At 45.1% G+C, this 17,797-nt stretch overlaps 1 protein-coding gene and 1 non-coding gene across 2 annotated transcripts in view; one reads left to right on the forward strand and one right to left on the reverse strand.

Annotated features, from left to right (window-relative positions):
• Window positions 1–17,797, reverse strand: part of LOC125013493 (LHFPL tetraspan subfamily member 6 protein) — a 46,721-nt gene that overhangs the window by 13,314 nt on the left and 15,610 nt on the right. The window lies entirely within an intron of this gene.
• Window positions 3,439–3,521, forward strand: trnal-cag. The gene has a single exon. It is a non-coding gene; the product is annotated as a tRNA-Leu (tRNA).

The raw sequence follows: 17,797 nt of genomic DNA on the forward strand, positions 1-17,797 counted from the left end.
CTCCCACTGCCAAGTGTACAAAGTACTCCACAGCCTGTGTTTAAAGTCCCGGCCCACGGCATTCTCTCCGTCTTCTGGGACACACACCAGGCTAGCTTATTACCCCCAGGGATTGAATTTAAGCAGCCTTACCCTTCTGCAGAAAAAAAACCCCAAACAAACATATCCTAAACTAACAGGTCACTGTTCGTAGGATTTCATTGTGTGGGTGTATTATAAAAACAATTCTTTAAGAGCGGAAATCTCAGTAGGATGGGAGGCCCATTCCAACCTTGAAACAGCACCAGAATGGGGCTTATGTAAAGAGTTGTAACAGCAGAAAAACAGCAGAAAATGTGCCAGTCTCCAGAAGAAATACTATTTTTTTTTTTTTTTTTTTTTTACATTGAGAAAACATTAATCCATTCAGACCAGAGTTATTCAGGGAAGTGACTGATGCCAGTGCCGGTCAAGTGGCTAGCAGGTGGGAGTGTGTGCAGTTTTCTGTGACACTTTTTGGTTAAATATTGTGTCATTCATGACAGATTATGACACTCCGATCAGCCAGAGCATTAAAACCAGGAGAAAAAAAAATAACATGGACCTGGCATTCATGTAGACGTTGTGTGTAGACGATGTACCGCCCGCCTACACCAAGCCGGGTCCAAATTCACTAGATCCCAAACTCATCAACTATCTGTGGGATGATCCACAGAGGCCCCTGTTCCCAGACACCACAGGACACCCTCACTGTTTTGGAGGCACAAGGGACAATATCAGCAAGGTGGTAACAACGTTTTGCCTAACAGTAACCGGTCTGTACAGATTTTAAACTGTAATTTGCGGTTAAGGCCTCAGAGGATGAGCCAGCGTGTTGTTAACAACTGCAACTGTCAGCTACAGGAGTTTTATCTGTGATGCCTCTTATGACTAATGCTATATTGACACTTCGAGGGACAAAATGCAAAGCACACGCAGCCACGCTGTGACAGAGTCGCGGTTTAAACATTACCGAAACCCTTGTTTGCCTTATTTCATTATTCATTTAAAAAATAGCTGGTTTTGTTGCTGCATGGGCGCCTCAGTGGAACGGTGCTACTTGTAAAATTTCATGCATATCGTCCTACTCCAGTTTGTAGCTTCACATCGCAGCCTACGAGTAGCATCAATTCACCGTAAGCCTATTATGCACAAAATCTTCCCAAAAAGATGGCAAGGACCATCTGATAGATAGAAGCCAAATCACCTGCCAAGTATTCTTTGAAAGGGCCTGCTCTTTTCCAAACAGTTTCCAACTTTTTGTTTGAGCTAATAATTTTGGACAGCCAGCTTGTTTCTACTCTATTCTAGTTTTTAAAGCTTCTCATATGCAAGGAAGCGCAAAAACTATTTTCAAAGAGACTCGGAGACTCTCGTCTGAGGTTATCACTTGTGACGCGTTTCTAAAAATGTCAAAGTTTCCTTTATTAAGTTCCTATGTATTGACCGATAAAGGCTACACTGTGCGATGGAGCTTAAGCGGCTCCTCTTTCCTAACATGCTGCCATGGTGACATTTGAGAGCCCTCGAGGAGGAGAACAGCAGAAACGAGAACAGATTAGGTAACATGTCAAGTAATCTGTGAGCAATACAATAAGGCCAGAGCGCTGGAGAAGCTGGAGATCAGGTTGTGTGGGACTGTGTGTGTGTGCTCATGACATTTTGTATGATATTGAATTGGTGCTGTGATCCTATAATCATATAATATCTGGTTTATCCTGCCCGCCCAAGGATGAAAAGCTATTTCTACTCCAGATGATTCCACAAATCGAAACCAAACAGACGTCTGGAAAAGGGCTATTGATTCTATTTTATATGATAATGTACCATCATAATGCTTTTTAATGTTGCCATGCCATCTGCGATAGGGTTGTACCACCACGTCCTGAGGTAAACTGAAGCGGATGTTGTTATTATGTTGGGGAAAATGTTGCTGATGAGACCGCGGCCTCGTCTTCTACGCTGTTAGGAAGTTCTCTGAGCCCACGGCTAATTAAATAAACCCTAGAACGAACTCAAGTACGTAAAGGAGACACGACACTGACACTTGTTTGCCGTTGAAATGTCAAATACAATAAAGCATGATGAAATACGACGAGCACCACATGGTTTTTCCCAAACCGGCAATTATTTTAGCTTCTTTGGTCGGAGCACTGGCTGAACGTAATGACTTGATTTTTGTTTTGACAGGCGCATTCGTTAAATGTTCTTCTCCATAAACAGTCGACAGTTTGCCAGTTAAGGCCCTCAGGCAAACTCAATCAAAAGCACTTAAGGTAAAGAAATAGACCCAGCTGGATGAGTATGAACCCCGACAAATTAAAACCCAAAGGCTTGAGTGCGAGCAGGTGGGCTGAAAGTGAAGCAGTTTATACGAGTAATTACAGAAAACACACAAAAAAAAACACCCATAGTTATGTGAAATAAATCCACGGCTTTCCTTTTCTTCTTACCCCTATAGTTTCCCTTTAGTAATGCAGTGTAGGATTCTGCATGATGTTGTTTTTTCCTAATGAAATGAGAACTTTTAAAACAGGATGGTGCCCGGGCCAAGTCTCTTTTTTTACTACACGCTTCACACAACGCTGACTTATCACCTCTATTACACTTCTGCCACCCACAAGCACAAGGCTTCAATCAAGCAGCAGGCATTCATGCTGGAAGAGTCGGCAGATCCTATGAATGCGCAGATTACATAGCAGAGGCACAAGGACGAATGAAAATCAATAGTTCCCTGAGTCCCTCCAAAACCGACTTTTACTGAGATGTAACAGAGAAAAAAAAAAAAAAAAATCTGAATACAAAAAGATGCAATAGGATGTAGGAACAAAGCTCTTTAAGCACCACTGGTTTCTTCCAGCAGTCATGGGGGTGGTGAATTTTCACGGTCACATATGTTAAATCCACCCTGCAGCGGCAAAGTATTTTTCATAAGACTCGTCAATCAGCCACTGTAATTAAAGGCTTTAAGACCATTAGCCGTGTATGATGATGGATGAAGCCTCCATGACGTCACCCATAGGTGCCCAAAAGGAAAAGCGTGTTTGAAGCTCAGTGTTGGCATCTTTGGCAATGCAGGTGGATGAAGTCATAGAAGACAGCTAGCAGCCTGTAAAGGCACTCACCTCTCATTTTAAGTGGCAACCGCTCTTAAATTATACATAACTTGAAGCTTTACTGCAAGTTAAACGGTTGAGTTGTATAAGTATCAATCCCTTGTACGGTAATATATAGGCTGAGACTGTACGCATGTTTATAGGCATATTTTTTGACATGTCCATCAATGGAGAATGAGTCACTTTGGGATCAGTTATCGAGTGGTGATTGTGAGGAACAGTTCTGTGTCACTTTTTACACCGTTTCGCAGTGTGTAGTAGTGAGATGTGTCTGTTATTGTTGCTGATTTCTGTTTAGCAAGACGTCAAGATGGCCGAGTGGTCTAAGGAGCTGCGTTCAGGTCGCAGTCTCACCTGGAGGCGTGGGTTCGAATCCCACTTCTGACAGTTATGTTTGCTTTTGTATAGAGCGAAAAGGTCCCTGATTTATGTCCCCCATGCACCTTACCCCCAAAATACACCAACTGTACACACTAACGAGTGGGTTCCCAACATGGGGTAGACCAAAACACTTTTTAACCAGTATTGCGTGTATCTCCCTACATATATAATATGTGTATATAATTAAAAAAATGTTGATGCAGAATATTAGCAACCTTAGACAATCAGAAGTGGGGTGGGTTTTGGAAAGCATGGTTGAGATCCAGCTGATGCTGCATTTAAGACAACTTGGGGAAAATGAGCTCTGTTATCTATCTACCTATCTATATGAGTATGTAGTATAACAGAGTGAACTAACAGTGGCGCCGACAGTGTGTTATTGCAGGATGGATTTCCTGAGGCGTGGGTCATGACAGCGAAACTGAATGAGTCGTTGAGAGTGAGCTCCTCTGTGTCTCTGCAGTGTGCTGTGAAGACGTTCAGATGGAGGGAGAGTCCATGATGGGGGGCAGTTTGTACAGTGACCTCCTGTTCCTCCCTGACTCAACCGTCTCCGTGCCCTAAGCCTGTGATGTTGCCAGCCTTCGCGGATGAGTTCGTTGCTCCCTTATCAGACCACAGCAGCACGTTCCACAAACTGTGTGTTTAAGTTTGTCGAGCAAGGATAAAACAAGGAAAATGATGACAGATATAAAAGAGTTCAGGTCAGAGGTCAGTCTCAAAATGAAAGCGATGTGTCGTGATATCGCCCTGTTCTAGGAAAGCTGGGTGGGAAGGGTTAAACTGCAGCCATAAACCGATCAAGCGTAACATTATGACCGTTATAACAGGAAGTCATAAAACAGCCACAACATTAAACCCACTGAGAGGAGAAGTAAATAAGGCTATCTTAATATGACAATTCACTGTTCTGCTGGGAAACTTTTGGACCTGGCATTCATTACCATGACCAGACCAGGCAGCCCCACCCTCCAGAAATTACACTCCTTGATTGCAGCAAACAAACAAACAAACAAAAAAACATGAAAAAAAGAACAAGGGAGACCTGCACAATATTAGGAAGGTGGTGTGTATCACCCAAATTACTTCCCAGCCTCAGTTTACATTAGTTCAGTGCGAGCAGAGCTTTCAAAAGATCCATTATAAACTTCAGTATCAGTATTCATGGACACGCGTGTCTTCAGAAGCTTAAAATGCGAGATAAAACTCGGGATCTGCTACACTGATGATGTATCAGAGATGGGCTTTGTGGGACGAAACTGTGAAATTTCGCAGCAGAATTAGCTCTGTGTCATTATAGGGCTCAAGGAGATGAGGCAGAGAAGTTGGCCTCTGTAATGTCATTTGTCTACAAAGGCTCCCATTGACTGTCAGAGGAGGTCGTCCAGAGAACGTGCCCTGATTGAATCAATCTGAGTGCCTCTGGCTCTGAGGGGGTTTGTTCCTGTTCGCAAATTACAGCTGAATTGAAGATCATATAGGCCACTGCATGTGCAAACTCATTATTCAGGGATGATTTTTTTTTTATTATTATTTTTTTATTTTTTTTTTTTCCCTGAATGTTGATTACTGTAAACCCGCCATGGCAGCCTCACGCTGACTGAAAAACCTGCCAAAGGCTGTTGAGAGTGTACCACTGGACATTTCAGAGCTAGTCAGCCTGATTGATTGAGCCATAAAGAGTGTGTCCGTGGGGCTAACAGGACTCGGATAATAGATTAGGAGTCTGTTGAGTGTTGATTAATGTTAGGGGATATAACTTGTGGCCAGCGGTGCTGAAAGATTTATATAAACAGGGTCTCGGCGGCGTCATATACGCACAGTGAATTGGGGTGATATAAAGTCAGTGAGGACGAAACCGTTGCAGTCTATCCCCAGGACACGAGCTGAATCAAAATAGAATTGTCACAACTCGGTGATGAGAACAAACACGTGTATTAACCGACAGACGATTCAGATTTGAGATTTATCTCGAAGAAAACAACCCCACAATTTTTGCTCCTCTGAAAAATTAATTTGATGACAGCGGGAAATAAAATTCCTCTGCATATTTATACAGGACCTTGTCCGGTGTCAAGCCCTGCCCCGCCCCCCCTGGACTTAGGATGCCTGATTAATATTCAGTGAATTCATTAAGACACAATTGCTGGTGTCTGGGAACATGAGGACTCTTAATGGAGGAGAGGTGGAGTTCAGCCCTCTGGGTGAGTCCCTACAGAGGACAAAAAAAAATAATAAAAAAAAACCCATCCCCCCCAAACCTGAAGGTCACCACGTCCTTCCTCCGCTACCAATCTCATGATCAGAGACACACAGCGGCTGGGAGGAGGTGGTCTGGTGTTGAGATCTTTATTTGCACGTACTCTATTGTTGCCAGCATGCAAAAAATGTAAAAGTCTGACTCATGGCTCGAATATCCCCGACGGCTTTCGCCCCAAAATTCATCACCCAGGAGGGAGTGTTGTTGTTCCGCGTTGTAATACAGTGTTTCCTCGTGTAAGCCATAGGAAAATATAAACGAGACCAGACTTCGTAGCCTGCGGACCATCCATCCCTCAAAGTTGTACCCCCTCACCTCCCCCTAACTCCCGCCCGTCTCCCCCAACTATTAAAATCAATGCTGAGATGAATGAACGGCAGAAACCGGGGGGACACTTCCGGCTGCTCCAGTGGTTCATACATTAGGGAGGAGGCGAGCTTTTGGTTGCGTCCAGGCAACCCGGTGATGAATCATTCCTCAGGGAAGCACTTACACACTTCAGCCAGTTTAATAAAAAACACCAAAAAACCTGTCGTGCATGGGAGCCCCACAATAATAAATCACAAGCGATGCATAGAGCCGTGCTGCACAAATCCAGTAGAGTTTGGCTCGGGCTCTCGCGCTCACTGCCGGACTGTCACTCTCGTGAGTTTCTTTCATCTCGCTGTTAACGCTTTAATGTGCGGTGCAAACGTGAGATGCATCGCCTCCGCTCTCTTATTACAAACTACGAGAAGAGAATTAATTCAAAAAGATGTATGCATTTTGTTGTAACTGAGGCACAAACGCGTCTCTGGGGTTTAACATCGCCTCTGGATTGTTAGTCAGTTTTAAGGTGTTCGTAATTATCATAAAATGCTAAAAAGAAGGTGAATGAAGGTTGAACTCTTCCGCCTGTCCACAGCATACATCTCTGAGAGAAATCTATGCCATATCCTCAAGCATATCTTCCTTCCGTTTCCTTTTTTTTTTTGCACCACAATGAGGCAGAATGCCTTTGATCATGCACTGTATCTCACTCACCAAGAGGAGAGGAAAACAGAGCCGGGGCAGAGGAGCTGGAGGTTCCACACAAGGGAATGCAGAGCAGAGGAAGATGAGGTGAAGCGTCATAAAACGAGAGGCAGAAAAACTCCAGCTACTGCGGCACCCTTGACAGGAAACTAAGCCGCGGAAGCAAGTGTCAAACAAAACAAATTGCTAAACCCCTTTTTGACACTTTGCACGGTCTCAAAGATCGTCACAACAAGAGTGGAAATTAAGTTGCCACAGACGGAGAGAGCGGCAGGGATGGATCACCAACATCAAGAATGATGTTTCAGCTCACATGCCAGAATTAATTCATAAATCGTTATTCGCGCCCCCTTTGTCCAATACCGAATGATTTTATGCAGCGTGTTAAGTTTTTGTCACGGAGCCAAAGCCAAAATAGACTGCCTCTCAGCAGGGACCGGAGTATTCTCTCAGAAGAGATTGTTTTTTTCTCCTTCTCTCATCCGAGGCGCAGTCATGGCAGACGCACAGGCACGAACGTGACAGCGCAAGCCAGTCAACAAACATACTCAGACAGCGCACTTTCATTTAGGGAAGGAGGGAGTACTTCAAAGTTCAGCCTACGGGGTCAGGAGAAAATATAAAAGAATAAAGAGGAATCTGTGCTGGCGGAGAATGCATTTCGAGATGGAGAGGAACTGATACGGCAACTAGAACGGCAACAATAAATGCATCTGTAGTCCATTCAAGCTGCAGGTTTGAAAAGGGAAGGAAAAACCTATTTCAGATAATAATTATTCTTTTTATTGATCCGTCATGGGGCGATTCTTTCTCTGCATTCGCCCCGTCCATCCATTCGCACGTTAGTGTGTACAGTAGGAGCAGTGGGCTGCAGCCTCGGGTGGACCCGTGACCCTTCGACTCGACTGAGATTTGAACTCAGATCGCTGGCCTCAGAGTCCAGAGTGCTTTCCGTGTTGTCTAAACGGCGCGCGTGTTAATTAAATTTGTGTGCGAGCGATTTAGTCTTTGCATTTCAGCAGCAGGAATTACTGAACGGTAATAATATGCATTCCTATAAGCTATTTGTGACAAATCCCTTCATAAAAATCTAAATACGGAGAAGCACTCATGCTATGCCGAAATGGCACAAACAGTACGTAAATAATGCCAAGATTGGATATAGCGCATGTATTTCAGGGGGAACTGCTTCAAAGAAAGAGTGTGTTCTTCTCAGAGTGGATGTGTGTGTGTGTCTAAGATCAGGAGAGGAAAGGTTTAAGGTACCCATTACTGCTGAGTGTAGCATCAATAGGATTAGTGGTACCCGGAGGGCGCAGATGGCACCGAAATCCTCTGAGGCGTTCCGAAAAGGTCACTCACCCACCCATTCACTGCCACGCGCAGATTCCTCGGGCCGGATTGCGCTCGGGCTTTTAGTCCCTCATCAATCCTCTAAACGCCCCACTATCATTCTTTTCAAGTGTGGACACGGAGACGGGAACAGAAACGCCTTGAAAATGTCAAACAGCACAGAGGAGCCGGCAGTGTCGCTGATGAGATGGAGGCGGAGGCTGAATTCAGTGCGTGGCGCTTTAGAGGGAAACAGACTTCATCAGAGCTCTTTTGTTAAGTTGTGAAATAAGACAGGAAGAGGGAGAAAAAAAGAAAAAAGTGTCATGAAAGGACAGCAATTGTCAAAGAGAGCAAACAACCGGATGTGCGTCTTGAGAATCGGTTTGAAGGTCAGTTTTGACCTTTTCCTTTGTCACCGCCTCATTCATTTCTCCGTCATGCACGCACTTGTGTACTCGTGTTACACCTGCCGCGCAAGCTGCAGAAAGGAGACTTGCATTCCTCCTCTGTTGTGTTGCTATACTGCTGTGTCTGTGTATTTCCTGCTAACATACGGATGCAACCTCCCCAGGCGCTGGCTCCTCCACCAGCACCATATGGCAAGGACCAACAACACCGGCAGCACTCTGCGAGACTGTACCGGCGACGCCATGCTCCGTGCTCGTTCTTCAAGGGATCCAATAAAGTACTTAAAAGTGGGTCTTCATGCTGCTCATCGAAAGTCCAAGAAATTCCAACAAAGTTAAGAACCTTGTCTTGGTGACTTGAAGTCTTGATTCAAACAATTTAGACTTAACATCGTTTTAAGATGACTTAAGTACAGTGGTGACGCTGTTCCTTTAACCAGTCACATTTCAGGTTTGTATCCTAGGCCTTGTATTCCTTCTCTCTGGCCTACGGTAGCGTCAGGGTTTTCGTGGGTCACAGACCCGCTCACGTTAATATTCATCTGTCGGGAGCTGCATAGCCAAGAAAAATGAGAAAAACTGAAAAGTTTGTACATCGTTAAGAATCTTCTGCTTTCCAGCTTACCTAAAAGGCTCGAAGGCCCCAGAGGCCTCATCCTTATGCTACCAAACAGACGACAGCTGGCGAACCAATCGCTGAACTACAGGGAGCGGTTCTGATGATGTGACGTAAAGCTCTGTACACAAAGCTACCTCCACTATATGGATCCGCAGCTCTAATATCTGACCAGTTTTGCTTGATAGTTTCCGAGAATTGTAAATAAAAAACACAACGACGACTATTCAGTAACAGCTCACCGTGCATCAAATGAAAGCACCAAGCAGCTAAAAAATATTTGATGGAAAGAACCATGTTTGCCAGGAGAGCGGTGCGCTCACCCTGTCGCGTGCACGGAGGATTCATAATGTCACACGAGTGAAGGGAAGCTCTGTCAGTCATGCCTTTTACAGCATAGTTGAAATTCTTGCCAGGCCACAGTGGGCAAAGTCGAAAGCTGCGGCCTGGCGGTGGGAGCAAACCATTTATTCCAAAACACAGAAATTACAAGGTGCAGTGCAGCAGTATTTTTGGTCAGTACATTTGAACGGCTGGACTGTTATTGCAATTCACCTCGGCAGCACAACGTGTACACTTTCCCATTAGGTCGTCACCTCGGGAGTCGGCCTGCCCCGTGATTGTTTAGCAGGAGCAATAACGTCAACCATCTCCCGTTGGTAATTTCTGTTTTTTTTGCCCTTTAGTTGATTCTGACAAACAGCTCTGTGCCACTTTTGGTACCAGCAGTGTGAGGGCGAAACCAGCTCGTGGAAGGAAGTGTGAAACCAGCTCCGCTGCAAATAGATTTACCCAGCCCTGCTGGCCAGACAGGCATGTGGACTATGTGTTATAATGTGACGATGAAACAATTGTACCCAGCAATCACACTTCGCGCGGTGCTCTCAACTGGAAGCACTCTACCGGGGCCATGGCGCACAAAGGGAAATAAAAGAGTTTATCCCAATTTGCGTTCGCAACCTTCCATCTACGAATCAAAAATATCATAACGCTTCACGCTGCGATGTTAGGACAAATTAATTCAACAAGTCCACGTGGGATCCTCCTGCAGAGCTCTACGGTTTTCGGGATGAGACGTTTTTAGGCATTATGCAGTGAGAGATACTGGTGTCAAGATCCAGGGAGTGATGAAGTGTCAGCAACACCCCTGACATCTGTGACTGATTGCAAGTTGTTATGTGCCAGTGATGAATGTGTGAACACGATGAATTTAACACCGCTCCCCAAGGAAGAGGCACCTTCCATTACGAGTCTTATTGCTGTCTCTTCCTCCTGATGGCTTAATTGATCCTTGTGGGCCAACAAAGAAAGCCCGCCTCCGCCTGTCCCAAATTCACAATGCCTTTCAAGTTTTAGCCCCTTTTACAACAATTAATTACAAATCTATGAGACACTGAGCCTCCTTGTAATATTGAACGGTTGCCAGACCATAAAGGCGAACGCAGCGTTTTATTGCGTGCGTTAATTTTCCCTGGTCGTACGTTGTTTTCTCTCAACACAGGAAATGTGGGAATTTGGGCCAGTGTTTCTGATTGGCACATCCTGACGCCAGGGCTTCTACTGCTGCGGTGCGTGCTAAACTGAGTGCTTTCATGGATGATTTCAGAGGAGAAATGCAAAGCTTGGAAGAACAGAACCACTCTCTACCCGCAGAGGCTGACCACAGCATATGCTGCTGCTTATTATTCCCCGTGTCTGCTTGTTTTCCATTGTATTTATAGCGGGGAAAACTTGATTTAGATCTGCTCCATCTGGTGATTCGCTGTACGGATGGGTGCCACATCTTACCACCTCCCACCCCCCCACCCCTCTCTGCTTACTGGCTTTTATTTAAAGAAGATGGCAACTGAGATAACAGGGCGTCGCTACCCTTTCTCCATCTTCCTCCCTGACACCAGCTGCTGCAGAACACTTTATGATGCTGGCTGGCTGGGAAGAGAATGAGGAGAGGGGGGAGAAGAAACCCTCCCACTTTCTCTGGTGGTATGCAAAGATTCCACAGGCGGCCTCCAGAGCCCCGTTCCTTTCCACAACCATCCCCCCAGCCTCCCATCAACCTTCAGAAGCCCCCTGAAAGGGCAGGAGGAGGGGGGGGGAGCGGAGGTAACAGAGCTGAGGTTTAGGGCGTAGAAGGGGAAGAGGCTTACTAAAAACCATCTTTACCCTCTGACTTCAACATCTGAATCTCGTTTTGGAGCAGACTTTTTTTTTTTTTCTCGAGGATTTGTATCCACAAAGGTACCAAGTGTAGGTGGAAGTGTCTTTCATGCACAGCAAATGTGCTCCGCGGAAACCGTGGTGCGGGATGATCTAATGAAGTCTCCAAATACTGACAAACACACACACACACCGATTTCCAACAACAACAGGAAGAATAGCAAAGTCAAATGTTACTTTTGACCATTTCAGCGGCACGGACGCGAGCCCATTTCTGCTCTAATTGCATTTTAAAGGAGCTCATAATACCTCTTAATGGGAAGGAAAGTCACTGCAATGGACAATTGGTAATGCGATCGTCTACCCATGACTGACACTCTATTCAAATCTTTCTTTAAATGCCCTTATTTCATTACCCTCTAATGTATTCTTTGCTCAGTGTGCTGGTGCAGTGAGAAGAGGGGAGAGATGAGGGAAGGGATCGGCAAAGATGAGCCGCTATCTCAAAGCGTCTCATTTCATGGGTTATTTTTCTGCTGAGGAAAAAACAGTTAAAACTGGGTAAATTCTAATGTGGTGATTAATCTGCATCTGGCCTCAGCTGGAACAGGTCGTTTGTCTCCTTTACTGCAGTGTTAAAGGATGAAGTTTGCTGAAGCTGTGTTTGACTTCCTCTCAGAAGGAACAAACAGAGAGCTCAGCCTGTGGCAGCTTTGTCAGGAGCAACATGTCATTCCTTTTACCACAATTGCAAGACTTTCAGAATGTTCTTGCCAGAGTAAACAACTCACCATAAGGCCGGCCGTCTGTCTCCAGCAGTATGGAGTAACTTTAATGTTCTACTAAACACAGTCTGTGCAGAAAGTAGCAGCAGGGTTTTGTTCGGTTTCTCCCATTTGGGATTTCTGAGCGAGGGGTTATGCAGCCAAGACTACAAAAAAACTATATCGTTTTAAATTTTAAACTGAAATATGGTTTGGACTCCATGCAAAGGCCACTGCTTGTAAAGATTTAGTCACACCGCGCCGCTAGGTCGGACTGCAGAGCCTCAAACTTGCAGTCCGCACAGCACATCGTGCGACAAAACACAAGCAAACACGTGCACAAATGATTTGCAAACAGCTCTTTGTCTTCCAGAAATCTTTGCTTAACGGGGAGCAAACACACGGATGAGGCGCATCTTCGGCTGCTCCTGCGCCATGTGCACGCGTTTGCATAACCACAAGGCTGACTGTTTGCTCCGAGCTGTCAACAGAGCTGAAATATACAACAGGAAGAAAACTAAAACGTTGAATGTTGTTTCGGCAAACAAAATGTGTGAGCTTCTCCAGAAACAAACCGGAGGCAGACGTGAGAACGAGGGGGAAAAAACCCCCCCCAAAAAAACAAAACAGCCCAGATAGCGGAAGTAACCTGCTATGCTATTTGCTAACCGCCACCTCAGTGTGTGAGCACAGTCGCACCTGCTTGTTGCCTCTGAGAAAGCTTGTAGCCCCCCTGCAGGTAAGGGCCATCTTCCCTGATTTTAATATCCACGCTTACCAACAGAGCATGAGGGGTGGGCGGGGGGGTGGAAGAGACAGGCAGCTGCTTTAGTGCCCACCTGGTGACCAGATGAAGGCTTCAGGGTTCAGCGGCGCCACGTAGCTCTGCATATGCAAGCGCAACAGGACGGGAGTGAGGCTGGTCTCTGCCTGTAGCCTGTCTTGAAGACGAATGAGGCAGCGGAGCCGGGCCTGGGGGCCCCCGGGGCTCCTCGTAGGTACTCCACTGTTGGGCTGGTAGATTAGCTCTGGATCGCAGTTGACATGCCAGAGCAGCAAGGAATTGGATGGTGGAGAGAGGGTGGAGTGTTTTTTTTCTCCACTTCAAAGAGGAGCAGCCATTATGTGATTCTGCCTTTGAGGTGTTCATAATATTTCTGTTGAATTACATGAAGTTGCTGGTGATATAATTCATTATTATATCCACAGAATGTTCAAGTTAAAAGCCATTAATTACAATTAATTACTGCAGCTTTATAAATATTCATTACTTGCATTGAGGATTATTTGTGACTGTATCTCTTTGTGCTATAGAGACGCGTTGCAGCCTTATGTCAGTACTGATCGTGAAAACATACGTGCTATTGGCTTTTCATTGGAAGAACATAACAATAACAAATAGCCTTCCACGTGTTCCATGTTATCACGGAGAGACCACATTAGCAGCCACTCAAGAGACAGCAGCGCTTTCCCCCCATGTTCACTACATCCCCCACCCCCCTCCTCCCACCTATTACTCCTTCCTTGAAGATATACAGCCGGCCGTATACATGCCAATGAATCACAGTCCTGCTCTGCACACGGCACTGTGTCCTTGCCTAGGTGTTACTTCTCAAGCTCAAGGTCTAACTACAGGGTAATTATCCCAAAGAGCTGAGACGATGTGTTTAACCAACGTGTGAGCCGAGCTCCTTAATTGCCCGGCTCACAATGCGGGATCAATCATTCGGTGGCTTTTTTTTTTTTTTTTTTTTAAGACAAAACTAGAAGGTCAACTGCGACTGCACGTCGCAGAGGGAGAGCGACCAACAAAACGCCACGTGTGAGGAATGTTGATGGAGTTGTCAGAAGAAAAAGCGCTATAAAACACATTTTGGAGGACACGGCGAGGCAGCAAATAGCCGCTCACCACCACGAGTGTCAAATGGGGGTCTGCCGGTAGCTCGGGGGAGGATGTAGATCTCTTTTCAGAGATCAATAAGTCCTGCAGATGCTGCTGTCCTGAGCCTGGTGCCTGGTGCCTGCTTGCGTCTGAGTCTGTTCCCACAGCTCCCACTGACCTCCTGCCCACGGGGCTTCTCCAGGGGAGCAGGGCGAGCTCAAAACATCCTCAAAGCGAGGACACTAGTGGGCTCCCAGCTGACGGACCCGAGCTTTGATCATGATTACAGATTGCCGTGGGTTCAGGGCAGGTGTCTTCCTGACTCAGCAACGCCACGCAGAGAGCCCATCAATAAGCAGCAGGAAGAACGGCTGTTTGAATACTTTACCTTCGCTGACAACAAAACCTTTGAACATCTGATACCTCCGTGCAAGATGTCTGCTTTAAATTGTTGTTTTGTTCAGCCGCCTTCCAACAAAAGGAATGCTTGTAGAAACCCACAGGATTGTCAGACTGGATGTTTTAAAGAGGAAACGATTTTTTTTTCTATTAAGGAACTCACAAACTCTTGCCAAAAGGACTTTTTAGGAACCACGCCCAAGTTACTTTGTCCCATTTATGTATCTGGCTTTGTTATGAATCCGCGCAGGCTTTTATTTTCCACTTTACAGGCCACCGTCACATTTCAGTAATGAAAGCAGACTACACAAAAAGAAACTCTATGACTCCTCTAAGACTTTATTTTTTTCATGTTTGAAGCTCAGAGTGGCGTATGTGTAGTGTAAATGTATCTCTTCAAACTGAATGTACCCACCGGGGGAGATCTCCATGCACCAGCTGCCAGTAGGCAGCCAACAACCGGCCAGTAAAAAAGAATAAAAAAAAAAATCTCAGCTCCTCAAGATTTTCAAGTAAGGGTCTCTGAAGGAGACAGAACAAAGCTGTGGGTTGACCAGTAAACATATATTTGCTGTCTTTCTTCAGTAGGAGCCTTCCTCTGGGTTGAGAGTGTGCTGAAAAGGCAGGGAGTGTGCGATTCACACTGCCGCATGAAAGCTACAAAACACACGGGAATGCAATCTTTTCAAATAATAAACTGTCAGATTTCCCCGAGAAACCTTTGACATTTCATTTCACTCTGTTTGTCTCCCGCCAGTGTTTCCTGTCTTGATAAACCACATATTTTAAATCCCAAATTTTCAATAGATATATTAACGCTTCACTCAGCGATGGTGAATGCTCTTATTTTGGATCACGTGGGGCATCTTTTGGTCAAGATATATTAAGTGTTAAGATGAGAACAATAGTTTTATGGACAGCATTGGTCAGCCTTGTGGTATTCTTGTAGAATTTAAAGCAAGAAATGAAATTAAGGCCGGTCTTGAATCCATACTCCTTTGGATAACACCCAATAAAACTGTAGATTGGATCAATTACATTTACTATAAACAACAGTGATTCATCACTTATACTAATGAAGCTCTCATGGCCCAGGGGGAAAAGCTACAAAACATCAGTAGAGTAACAGACGTTTTATGCTTCTGTGTCAATTTGACTCTACAGCGATAACCCAGACCATACGCAGACTCTAAGACCACGTTTTCACAAATACAATTTCTGTGCGAAACCAGTTCTGCCTGCCGTTAATAACAGATCCAGATCTTCCTGTGACTCAAACTGCACCCTTTTGAAACCAGGTCCCAGGATGAAAAAGAAAAATATGGAGTGTGTGCGGTTCCTTTTTTTTCATTCGTCTGATACAACGATATTAATGGTGGACCATAGGCTTGTTGTACCAGATTGACCCTTGTTGGGTGTCTAGGTCCAATATATCGTCTGCTTCGTCACTGCCATGACCTAAAAAATATTACGGACTGTAATTCAAACTGTAGAAGAAACAGCAACACGCACAGACCTGGGATATGTGCTACAGCTGTTCTACAACTAGATGCAGTTTTGCAATTTAGAGAAATACTCGACACAACACCAAGGAAAACCTGGGGAAAAAAAGATTGTTTTCGGTACGTGTGAACGTGGCCTAATGCCATAGCCTGACGTGCAACTCCCCAGAAATGTAACTATGCACCGGCAACGCAGAGCATTAAGAGCTGTGTTTGGTCCGCTTGGTAGTATTTCTGCTTTAGGATTTCCGGCTGCTTCTCTATCTCTGCAATTTTAAGTTTGGTTGGTTTGGATCAATAAAGATAGAACACATAGAGGAAAGGTTAACTGAGGAGCTTTGGAGATACAAATATTTGTATTCGTCTGACTAGCTTTTTACAGAGCCAGCCAGACTTAAGGCCGCACAAGTATAAATGTCTCACACCGGCATAGGTTATTGCTTCTAGTCCCACAGAACCTTAAATGAGCCTTAACTAACGACAGACAAGCTCTAGATTGGCTATTAGCAGAACAAGACGGAGTATGTGTCATATATTTGGAGAGCAATTTTGTACTTACATAACGCATCACCCAATGGCTCTTTTTTCTATTGCCATGTCTATATTTAAAGCTTTATAATAGGAAATAAGAGAAAATACTAACGAGGATAGGTGGGAATGGGGTTGGTTGGAGCTAAAACTCAGACATTGGGGAGCTATACTGGCTAACATTGGAATAACCGTTTTAATGGTACTGCTCGTACTTTTCTGTCAAAGGTTTTCAGTACTGTAACTCTGCAGTTAACACTGGTTTCTGGTAACCGGCCAAAGGAGTACGATCAAGAGCGCGTTTAGTGGCAAGATTTAAGACACATCAAGCCAAACAAGTGATGACAAGGGGCCAACTGTGGCATTGCCTCAGGCTGCCTACATCTGTGTCAAAAAAGTTGTACTTGAACACGACTCAGACAGTTCATCCAAGGGCCAACTAGCACGCATGCACTGCACTTTGCATGTTAAAACACTTTCCATACTGACAGATGGCCATCTTCTTTATTTGTCATTCAAAAGGCTCTACGAAATCAGAAGGCCTAGAAAGAGCCATAAATTATTGTATAAAGCTAACCTCTCCTGTGTGTTCTCTATGTGGTTTGCCTACTTTTGCCACATCTGTTTCTCTTCTTGTGCATTTGTTCTCTAAGCTGAACTGCCTCTCTCTCACACACTCCGACACAGATTCAGCAAGCTTTATCGGATGAAAGGCTTTTGACAGGGGTCCGACTAGTGCCAGCGGTAAAGGACAAAAAAGAAAAAGAAAAAAAATAGGGCCACACATGGTCGCCAATGGCCAACCATCTGCTTGCCATGGCCCCTACGCAGACACAAATTTATTTTTGGATGCGCAGATACACCAGTTTCTTCAACAAATCACTCTTTCGAGCCACCTGAGGTGCAGCTTCTGCTCTGCGGACTAATCCAAAATTTGGTCCAACACACCGCTACAAAACCGGTGGCAGCCGAGGTACATATTAAAGTCTTTCTCATATCATAGAGGACAGCCGGTGAGCACACATGCTTCTCAGCTGTTTCTCCACTTACTCGCGAGTTAATCTTTAAAACAACTCCAACTGAACTGCCTGAGAAAATAGCAGCTAAATGATTGCGGAGCTCCAGACACACTGGAGACTGGAGGAGAAGATGCCGAGATAATAACGAGCGTTTACTGGGCAAAACCCAGCAGAGTCTCAGCAGCCTCTGGTTTTATTGACAGTTCGAGCATGCAGCCTGAGTCAGTTTACCAGATGTCTAACAGAATAACCTTGATGTCGCTTCTGTTCACGGGCGCCGTTCAGAGTAAACTACTGGATGACTGATGTCAAACTCACCTTGGTCTATAATAGCCATCACTGCCGTCTCACTCCGGAGAGCTTATGCAGTTATAGAGGCAGCCAAAAAACAATTTACTG

Source organism: Mugil cephalus, chromosome 9 (genome assembly GCF_022458985.1).
Source record: "Mugil cephalus isolate CIBA_MC_2020 chromosome 9, CIBA_Mcephalus_1.1, whole genome shotgun sequence".
Lineage (NCBI taxonomy): Eukaryota > Metazoa > Chordata > Actinopteri > Mugiliformes > Mugilidae > Mugil > Mugil cephalus.